Raw genomic sequence first — 9,286 nt, 5'->3', positions numbered from 1 at the left:
GTGAATTCCTTTTCTGCTTAAGTTAGCTGGGGGACAGGGTTTTTTTCTGTTGTTCAGAGCCAAGAGCCTTTCTTCACATTCGCTCTCTCTGATGATGAGGCTTGTACTAGCCTTTGCTCCATCCACAGCCCCCATCTCTCACCCCTGAATCAGGCAAGGCAACCCAGGCCTCTCAGCATCTCTCCTGCACATCCAGGGGTTATTCTGGAGGCTTCAGCTCTCTCATTGAGCAAGCAGTCCAGATCTTTCCTTAGTTGTAAAGTCATCATCACAACTCTCTTATAGGCAAAAGCAGCCTGAGCCAGCTGTGGCATTACATCACTCTCAGGCCCATCTCTGGAGACCCTGCCATCTGTCCTCTTCCCCGATTAATGATTCATTGTTCCCCTGGGGGCTTCTCATGATCTCCTCAGTGAGCTTAATCACCTTGCCCCCACCTGTTCCTTCTTGGCTGGTCTACTGTTCTGAGCACCGTTCCTCATGATCACCTTCTGGAACGTCTCCATTCCTGATTTGCTCAATAGTGCCTGAGCTGTGGTCTCTTCTGTCTCTCATCTCAGGTAACTCATTCTCTCCTTTCCTAAATTAAGGCGGCTGCCTTTCACCACTTCTTCCTTTATGCCCTTACTGAGCTAGCATGGCCTCTACAGCTCCAGCTCCCACACAGGCAGCTCCAGCTCCCACACAGGCAGCTCCACAGCCCCCACACAGGCAGCTCCACAGCCCCCACTTCTGCAGTAGAGCTCTCTCTTAAACACAGGTTCACATTCCTGGCTTTGAAAGTTTTTGTTTTATTTATTCATTAAATTTAAAAATTATTATTATTATTGTTATTATTATTATATTTTATGTGTATGTGTGTATTGCCTGCATGTAGGTAAGTACGCCCATGTTGTGCAATGCCCAGGGAGGTCAGAAGAGGCTGTCGGAACCCCTGGGACTGGAGTTACAGACAGTTGTTAGCTGCCATGTGGGTGCTGGGATTCAAACCTGGGTCTTCTGCAAGAGCAACCAGTGTTCTTAACTGCTGAGCCATCTCTCCAGCCCTTTCATTAAATATTTTTATTTATTATTTTTATTTTATGTGTATGGATGTATTGTCTGCATGTATGTAAGTACATCTGTGTTGTTTAGTGTCGGAGAAGGCCAGAAGAGAGTGTTGGATCCCTGGAACTGGAGTTAGCTGCCATGCGGATACTGGGACCAAACCCAGGTCTTCTGAAGGAGCAGCCAGTGCTTGTAACTGCTGAGCTATCTCTCCTGTCCTGATTTACTTATTTTTATTTTATGTATAAGAGTGTTTTGTCAGCTTCTCCCCGTGACTCCTTGGCAGTCTGTTAGTGGGGGATCTCTGTCACTCTCCCTTCGCTTCCTCCACCGACCTCTTTAAGAACCAAATATGCGTGAATGCATCTCCGTTTATGTTGGCCAGGGTGGTGTTCAGATTGGCAGTGCCTGCTGGGAGCTCTACTGCCTGGAACATGGTATCCAGCCTGATGGCCAGATGCCAAGTGACAAGACATTGGGGGAGGAGATGACTCCTTCAACACCTTCTTCAGTGAGACAGGTGATGGCAAGCATGTGCCCAGGGCAGTGTTTGTAGACCTGGAACCCACGGGGTCATTGATGAAGTTCGCACTGATACCTACCGCCAGCTCTTCCACCCTGAGAAGCTCATCACAGGCTAGGAAGATGCTGCCAATAACTATGCCCGTGGGCACTACACCATTGGCAAGGAGATCATTGACCTTGTCTTGGACAGAATTCACAAGCTGGCCGACCAGTGCACAGGTCTTCAGGGCTTCTTGGTTTTCCACAGCTTTGGTGGGGGAACTGGCTCTGGGTTCACCTCCCTGTTGAGGCTCTCCATCTACCCAGCCCCCCAGGTTTCCACTGCTGTTGAGCCCTACAATTCCATCCTCACCACTCACACTACCCTGGAGCACTCTGATTGTGCCTTCATGGTAAACAACGAGGCCATCTATGACATCTGTCATAGAAACCTCGATATTGAGCAGCCTAACCTACACTAACCTTAACCACCTTATTAGCCAGATTGTGTCTTCCATCACTGCTTCCCTGAGATTTGATGGAGCCCTGAATGTAGATCTGACTGAATTCCAGACCAACCTGGAGCCCTACCCCCGAATCCACTTCCCTCTGGACAATATGCCCCTGTCATCTCTGCTGAGAAAGCCTACCATGAGCAGCTTACAGTAGCAGAGATCACCAATGCCTGCTTTGAGCCAGCCAAGCAGATGGTGAAATGTGACCCTCGCCATGGTAAATACATGGCTTGTTGCCTGTTGTACCGTGGTGATGTGGTTCCCAAAGATGTCAATGCTGCCATTGCCACCATCAAGACCAAGCATAACATCCAGTTTGTGGATTGGTGCCCCACTGGCTTCAAGGTTGGCATCAATTACCAGCCTCCCACTGTGGTACCTGGTGGAGACCTGGCCAAGGTACAGTGAGCTGTGTGCATGCTGAGCAACACCACAGCCATTGCTGAGGCCTGGGTCCATCTCAACCACAAGTTTGATCTGATGTATGCCAAGCATGCCTTTATGCACTGGTATGTGGGTGAAGACATGGAGGAAGGGGAGTTCTCTGAGGCCCGTGAGGACATGGCTGCCCTGGAGAAGGATTATGAGGAAGTTGGTGTGGATTCTGTTGAAGGACAGGGTGAAGAAGAAGGAGAATACTAATCTTTTCCTTTCAGACCTGTAGCATGTCAAGCTTCCAGAACTTCAGCTTCAACATTAGCTGACAGGCATCAATGTTTGCTGATTACGTTAGCTTCCCTGTGATCATGTCTATTTTTTTCCACGTGAACCTGTAAGTGTTTTCCCTGATGTATCAAAGTAAAAGCTTTAAGGAGAAAAAAAAAAGTGTTTTGTCTGCATGTATGTAAGTGCACTGTGTATATGCAATGCCTATGGAGGTCAAAAGAGGACCTCAGAGACCCTGGAACTGTAGTTACAGACTGTTATTAGCCATCATGTGGGTGCTGGGAACTGAACCCTGGTCCTCTGCAAGAGCAGCCAGTGCTCTTAACTGCTGAGTTATCTCTCTAGCCCCCAATCCTTTCTGCTCAGAAACTAATTAGCTCTGTCTCTGCTGCCTCAGCTAGCTTCTCTCTTGACTTCCCTCTGTCTATTAATGGTCTCATCCTTCTTTCTGGAAGCAAGCTGGGATTCCCAGTCAGCTCTGACATTCCCTCTCCTTTCCCCCACTCTCCTTAATTGCAGAGCCCATCTACTCCTTTCCCTCTGAACCTCCCACTTCCCTTTGAACTTCCTCAGGCCCTGTTACCTCTCAATGTGACCTCTGTGAACACCTCTTTGTTATCTCTGTCCCTTTTCTGTGCTCTTTCAACTAATCCCCCCACCTCCATGTATGGGCTTCAGAGCCCTGTAAGCAATAGTCTCCAATCCTACTTCTTGCCTTGCTTAAGAACCTTCCATTATATTCAACAGTTTATTGAGTTCCTACTGCGTGTGTATTATTTATGATTCTTTGCATGAAGCCAATTGAAACCAACTTGTGCCAATTTACAATTTAAACTGAAAAGAAGGAATAGATTACATGCATATAGGGAGGGCTTCTGGATCTCAAGGGCAGGAGAGCCGCCAAGCCTTAGAACTGGGAACAAGCAGATGCCACAGTGAAATCTCTGTCTCTCTCTGTGTCTCTCTCTGTGTCTCTCTCTGTCTCTGTCTCTCTCTCTCTCTCTCCTGCTCTCTTGTTCTCTCTGTCTCTTCTCTTCTTTGTTCAAATGCCCAGTTCTCTCCAGCTCCCAGCCTCTTGCAGGAGATCATTGCCTCACAGAGGCTGGTTTTGTTTTGATCCTGCCATTCTGGAGACCATCTCAAATGGGAATAGAGTCTGTCAGTTCCAGTTCCTAACATGTGAATGTTCTTGTCTGTAATCTTCTGTTTGTAAATGAAAGAAAGTATGACTGTGGGTTCTTACAAGCAAGCTTTGGGGGCTGAGGCTGGATAAACCTTCCTGGTCAGAGAGTAACAGGGACTGGATATCATTCATGTCTTCATTGCGCATCACTTTATTGCTCATCACATTGCTCATCACATTTCTTTCTTTTTCTTTTTAAACTTTAATTTTTTTATTATTTTATGTATATATGTGTATTGCCTGCATGTAGGTAAGTGCACCTGTGTCGTGCAATGCCCTCCCAGGTCAGAAGAGGCTGTCGGATCCCCTGGGACTGGAGTTAGGATGGTTGTTAGCTGCCATGTGGGTGCTGGGATTTGAACCCGGATCTTCTGCAAGAACAACCAGTGTTTTTAACCACTGAGCCATCTCTCCAGCCCCTATCCTTTTTTTAAAAAAATTATTTAGTATTTTTATTTTATGTGTATGAGTGTATTGCCTGCATGTATGTAAATGCTCCATGTCATGCAATGCACACAGAGGAAAGAAAACGGCATCGGATCCCCTGGAACTGGAGTTAAGTTGTTAGCTTCCATGTGGGTGCTGGGAATGGAACCCAGGTCCTCTACAAGAGCAGCCAGTGCTCTTAACCACTGAGCCATCTCTCCAGCTCCTTTCTACCTTTCTTTAAATAGATCTGTTCCTCCTGTTAAAGGACACCTGATAAATGTGACAAACCAAGATTCCTCCCAAATTCCTATTTTAAATTTTATTTTGAGGGGCTGGAGAGATGGTTCAATGGTTAAGAGCACTGGCTGCCCTTGCAGAGGACCTGGGTTTGATTCCCAGAACCCATATGGTGGCTGCCTATAACTCCAGTTCCAGGGGATCTGACACCTTCTTCTGACCTCTGTGGGCACTGCACAACCCTGGGGCACTTACACACATGCAGGCAACACACTAACACACATTAAATAATAAATAAAATTTAAAACAATTTGTTTTGACAGTTTCTTTATTTGGGGTTGGGGGCATGCATGTGGAATCAAAGCACAAGTTGTGGTAGTCAATTCTCTCCTTCTACTATATGGATCCCAGGGATGGAACCCAGAACATTACATTGAGCCATTTCACCAACTCCCAAATTCTTATTTAAAAAAAACAAACACCGGCTAGGGAGGTGACCCAGCAGCTGAGAGCACTAGTTGCTCTTGCAGAGGACCTGATTTCAGTTCCCAGCACCCACATGGTGGTTAATAACAGTTTATAACTACAGTCCCAGGGGATCCAACACCCTTTTCTGGCCTCCAAGGGTATGGTACACATGTGATACACTTACATATGTGAGGGCAAACCTCTGATACACATAAAAATTTAAAAATAATTATAATAAATTGAAAAAAATATTTAAATCCCTAGACAGAGATTCTAATCATCCTAGCTTGGAAACTGTCTCCAGCCCTGAGACCAGTGAAGAGAGTCTTAGATTAGGGTTGGGAGCAGAACACCAGCTCTAAAGGCAGACTACCTGGGTTTAAATTTGGACTCTATTGTGTATTGGATGTGTGATTCTTGGCATTAAGTCTCAGTTTTCTTGTCTGTAAAATAGGGACAAATGAGACCCATTTCATCCATTGTTAGATTAAATTTAGAGTGTTTAGAATAGTGTCTAGCACAGAGTAATGTTCTGTAACCATGGTGACGATGATGACCATAGTAATGACAACAGTGGAGGACAAGAGGGGAGCAATGAGGAGAGAGAGCTCTTGAATCACATGCTTGATAGGACAGAAATGCACCAGAGAAGATCTATTAGTTTCCTAGGATTTCTATAACAAAATACCTTGAATTGGGTGGCTTAGAACAGAAATTGAACTGCATCACAGTTCTTGAGACCAGCAATATGAAGTCAGGGTGTGAGCTGGACTGGCTCCTTCTGAGGGCTAGCTATCTCTCTCCTAGCTTCTGGTAGCCTGAGGCATTCCTTGGCTTACAAATGTGTCTTCCCTGTGTCCTCACATTATCTTCTCTTGATGTATGTCTATCTTAATGTCCAGATGTCCCCCTTCTACAAGGACACCGGTCATTCTAATAACCTCATCCTAACTTGGGCACTTACAAAGATCAAACGAAGCTAAAGTCACACGTGCTGAGGGTTATCATGCCAACATTTTTTCAGTAGGAACACAACTTAATCCAGAATAGAGGGATAGGACAGTACTGGCCCAAAGTAAATGTCCCCTCTGCTTTTAATTCCCTGGATTAAAAAGACTAATCAGTCCAGCTCAGTTCAGTTGCTCATCCATAATTCTATCAACAGTGACTTTGGAGAGGAGCTAAAGAGCCACATTGTACAAAATAATTGCAGAGAAGCCTGGGCATGTGTCAGGGAGTGCTGGGATTACTGGCTCTCCTGTTGGTCAGAATGCTGATGACCACTCACTGGGAGGTTCTTGGAGATTATCAGGAAGGTATTTATAATGTAGTGAAGCAGAAAGCTCCCATGAAACTCCTAACGGAGGGGCAGGTACCACTGAACATTTGCTCCAGGGGAAACCAGCAGAAACATTATGGGAGCAGGGGAGAGAGTAGAGAAGTTCTGCCTTGATGGAGAGAAGCCTGAAAGAGCCTTTCCAGAGAAGTGATAGTTGAGCTCATCTTAGAAGCCGAGTATTAGGATTCGTTAAGAAGATGGAGAGGTGAGAAGAAGAATGGGACCTTATGATCTGAGAATGGTGAGAAAAAAAGTCCTGTTGTCTTTGTAGTCAATGAAAATGAGAAGAGATGGCAGATATTACCTGAGTGATGCTGGCTGCCAGGCACTGTGCTACACAGTGGACATACTCTCTTTGCCACTCAGCTCAGTAAGTAATCCACATCTTTTACAGAAGAGGTTCTGGGACTTGCCCAGAGTCACATGGCCAAGAGATGGTTGGGTCCAAGTCTTCATGTTCAACTGCTACTTAATGGTATAACAGATTAGGCTGGAAAGTGGGGTGAGAGTAGAGAGTGACTGGCTTGGCCTGGAATTTGTTCTGTAGGTAACAAGAAGTCACTGAGAAACTGTCAGCAGAGGAAGACCTGATTGGGCCTTTATTTCAGGATGACAGCTCCATGGCAGTGTGGAACATGGGAGAGATTCCTGGCCTCACTGCAGGGGGAATCAAAAGAATTAACCTGCCATCTTTCTATGGAAGACAGCATCAGAAGCCCAAGGGACCATTTACTACCTTGTTCTTTTAATTTTTGAAGTATAATCTATGTATAAAAAGGTACACAAATCATAAATGGAGTTTAATGAATAATAACATACCTCACGGGTTCAGTCTTAACAACAGCAAATCCTTTCCTGTCAGACTTACCTCTGAGTCCATCACTCCTTCCCAATACATCCCAACTTTCTACTGCTTACTTAGGGCTCAGTCCTTCTTCCTAGAGAAACACATGGTGCTTGGAAAGTGGGCTGACATGATGTAACAAAGGACTCTAAGTCACTTTATCTTGCTGGCTTAGAGTCCCCTTTTCATAGTATGGCTTCAGGTAAGTTCTTTTAGCTCTGTGGGGCTCAGTGTCTTCATCTGTAAAATGGCCTTAGTAATATTTGGTTTCTGGAGGCTGAAGAGATGGCTCAGAGTTAAGAGCACTTGCTACTCTTGCAGAGGAACTGAGTTCAGTTCCCAGTACCTACATTATGGCTCACAATCCCAATTCCAGGGGATCTGACATCCTCTTCTGGTCTCTGAGGACACCTGGCACAAAGACTCTTGCAAGCAAGACACTCACACACATAAAATAAATAGAACTTTGTTTTTAAGATAAGGTCTTATGCAGCTCAGGCTGATCTCATAAATAGATCCTTTTAAAAATTAGTTCTGGGGCTGGAGAGATGGCTTAGCGGTTAAGAGCACTGACTGTCCTTGCAGAGGACCTGGGTTTGATTCCCAGCACCCACATGGTGGCTATGAACGGAACTTAACTCCAGTTCCAGGGAAATCCGAAGCCCTCTTCTGACCCCCGCGGCATTACATGACATAGGTGCACTCACATACATGCAGGCAATACATTCATACACATAAAATAAAAATAAATAAAATACTTTTTAAAAATTAGTTCTATTTCAAAAGCTGAAGAGTAAATTATCTTTTAATAGATAAATTCAATAGACATTAATATTACATTGATATGATTTTATGCTATGAAAGTATTACCCATTGTATTTATACTATATAATGTATAACATTATGTTGATCAAATTAATAAAACAGAAATTGTTTTACTAGTATCAGTCACCATCTTTCTTGATGGTGTCTGTGTCATTTATGTGATAGACATGGAGGAGTTTCTGTACCACCTGGAGGCAAGGTACTGCAGGACATGGAGGTAAGGAAGACACAAGCTTCTCCCTGCCCCGCCCCAAGTTCTCATGATTTAGCAGGAGAGATGGGAGGGTGCAGTTGGAAGCCAAGTACACAGATGACCTTTAAAGATTCTCCCATGGGTGGGGTGTTTTACAGGGCTCTGAAGGAGTGTGAGCTATTTACTAGTGCTCTTTCTGCATTGCTCTGAAGAGCTCTGCCCCACACCCAATCAGACTTGGCAGTGGTTGATGATTAACCCTTTACTGCCCAGAATCTGTGATGAGGAGTGGGTCAGGAGCCAACTTTAGCTTCCCAAATGCTGTACACACTGCCTTTTTGATGATCGATTACTGCATTTCCTCCTCTTCTTCCACAAATTTTCCAGCAATTTCAGCATCAGACTGCCTCCTCCTCCAACCAAGCCATGTCCTTGGAGGCAGAGGAGCCTAGAACAGCCTTGGAGGGCCCTGCTTGTCACTTAGTAGCTGTTCACCATGGACCTGCTACTGGTTAGTTTTATTGTAAACTTGACACAGACTGTCACCTGGGAAGAAGAAACCTCCCTGTGGAATTTCCTAGATCAGATTGCCCTGTGAGCATGTTTGTGGGACATTTTCTAGATTACTGGTTGATATAGGGGGGCCCAGTCCATTATGGGTAGTACCATCCCTAGGCAAATGAGTCTAGGCTATATTTAAAGAAACTAACTGAGCATAAGACAGAGAGAGACAGAGAGACAGAGAAGCAGTAAGCATGGTTCCTCTATGGTTTTTACTCCAGGTTCTTGCCTTGAGTTCCTGTCCTGACTTCCTTTAGTGGTGGACTGTTATCTGAAATGTAAGCTGAATTAAACCCTTTCTTCCATACATTGTATGGTGAGTGTTTGTCACAGCTACAGGAAAACAAACTAGAACAGATCCCTAGAAGGTGAGCCACCAGCCCCATAGCCTGTGGGAGCAGGTTCCTCTGGGCATCCTTCTGTGCCTTCCCAGGCTCCAGGTGGGAGACTGGCAACTGGAAACCACTGTTTTCTG

At 45.2% G+C, this 9,286-nt stretch overlaps 1 pseudogene; it reads left to right on the top strand.

The window, feature by feature from the left end:
* Window positions 1–1,399: 1,399 nt before the first annotated feature.
* LOC103741984 lies at window positions 1,400–2,708 on the top strand (annotated as a pseudogene).
* The last annotated feature ends 6,578 nt before the right edge of the window (window positions 2,709–9,286 follow it).

The sequence above is a fragment of the Nannospalax galili genome, unplaced genomic scaffold (assembly GCF_000622305.1).
Source record: "Nannospalax galili isolate Female #2095 unplaced genomic scaffold, S.galili_v1.0 scaffold18, whole genome shotgun sequence".
NCBI classification, from domain to species: domain Eukaryota; kingdom Metazoa; phylum Chordata; class Mammalia; order Rodentia; family Spalacidae; genus Nannospalax; species Nannospalax galili.
This window is presented reverse-complemented; position numbering and strand designations above follow the sequence as displayed.